This window comes from Penaeus monodon, chromosome 20 (assembly GCF_015228065.2).
Source record: "Penaeus monodon isolate SGIC_2016 chromosome 20, NSTDA_Pmon_1, whole genome shotgun sequence".
Lineage (NCBI taxonomy): Eukaryota > Metazoa > Arthropoda > Malacostraca > Decapoda > Penaeidae > Penaeus > Penaeus monodon.
This window is the reverse complement of record NC_051405.1, coordinates 18,247,520-18,247,773: the sequence shown is the minus strand read 5'-3', so window position 1 is coordinate 18,247,773 and position 254 is coordinate 18,247,520. Positions and strand designations below refer to the sequence as shown.

The following is a 254-nucleotide window of genomic DNA, read 5'->3' as shown; positions in this document are numbered from 1 at the left end:
GCCTATATTTTATTTTCATACTAATACCAAACGTACCCCGCACCATCCACGCTACATCCGAGGACGGCAAGACGCCCCACCCACCACTCATCCTACTTCCTAGTGTCGCCTTTGGGGTAAATCCTGACGAGGGGCGCGGCCGGGGAGGAGAAGGGGGAAGGGACAGACCCAGGGGACTCTCGCTGCTGCCGTATCTCTCCAGCGAAGGACATGAGCTTCCCTCCATCCCGCTGGCGAAAGGGTGGACTCTGCGG

General features: G+C 59.1%; 1 pseudogene; it reads right to left on the bottom strand.

Moving 5' to 3' along the window:
• The window catches only part of LOC119585927, a 7,715-nt pseudogene that overhangs the window by 5,537 nt on the left and 1,924 nt on the right, over positions 1-254 (bottom strand).